Source organism: Otolemur garnettii, unplaced genomic scaffold, assembly GCF_000181295.1.
Source record: "Otolemur garnettii isolate 467f Iridium unplaced genomic scaffold, OtoGar3 scaffold00016, whole genome shotgun sequence".
NCBI lineage: Eukaryota > Metazoa > Chordata > Mammalia > Primates > Galagidae > Otolemur > Otolemur garnettii.
Genome location: NW_003852411.1, coordinates 22,264,090 through 22,264,991, shown reverse-complemented (window position 1 = coordinate 22,264,991; position 902 = coordinate 22,264,090).

Genomic DNA, 902 nt, shown 5'->3' with positions numbered 1-902 from the left:
CTGTCCTCTTTCCATCTACTCTCCTTTCTTCTTAATTTTATTTTCTTAGTGTTTATTAAATCCTTATCTGTGCCATACTTTCTCTTGGGGCTGAGTTTTTAAGTTTTTAAGACAGGCATGGTCTTCACTCCCAGAGAGTGGGCAGCCCAGTGGGGATAAAGATGAGCGTGCTGGTAATCACAGGACACGTGAGGAGAGAACACATGGCTGAGTTTTGGTCTGTTTTGTTTCCCATTGTGTTCACAGCATTGAGAGCAGTGCTTTGGATATGGTAGGTGCTTAATAAATATTTGTTGAATTCTAAGATTAAAAATATTGAATAAGAGTTAGTTAAAGAGAGCAGAATGAAGCATTAGAGTAGGCATAGGGAATAGGCTCAGAAACAAGAGAAAGCATGACAACTGTGGGGGAAATGCTGGCTTCTATTGGGCAAGAGCTTAGAGTGTGGATGGGGCATGGTGAGAGGTGTTTCTTTATAATTGCAACTACGCACTGTGGGCCTTCCACATGTCCTGTACTTTATGTACATCATCTTAAACCTTACTACAACCTTAGGGAAAAGATATTATTCAGGCTCCTTTGTTCATTTCAACTCACTTTCACCCAAATGCACATAGGGGCAGTGTTTGAGAATAGTAGGAGCCTTGATCTTGGCCATATAGCTCTTTGATAACAAATAAGATGACCAGACTTTGGGAGTTGAGTTGAGCACCTTCCAGAAAAACAAGCTCAGGTTTTTGAAATGTTTTTTCAGCTGCTCTCACACTCTTATTTTCTGGGAATAACTTTGAGAAGACCCTAGAAAATGAGTGATCTGGAGACTTCAGTAGTGATGCAATCAGTTTTATGAAGCAGTCAGCTGCCAAATTTCAGTACAACATGGAATAAACAAACCAGAGAAC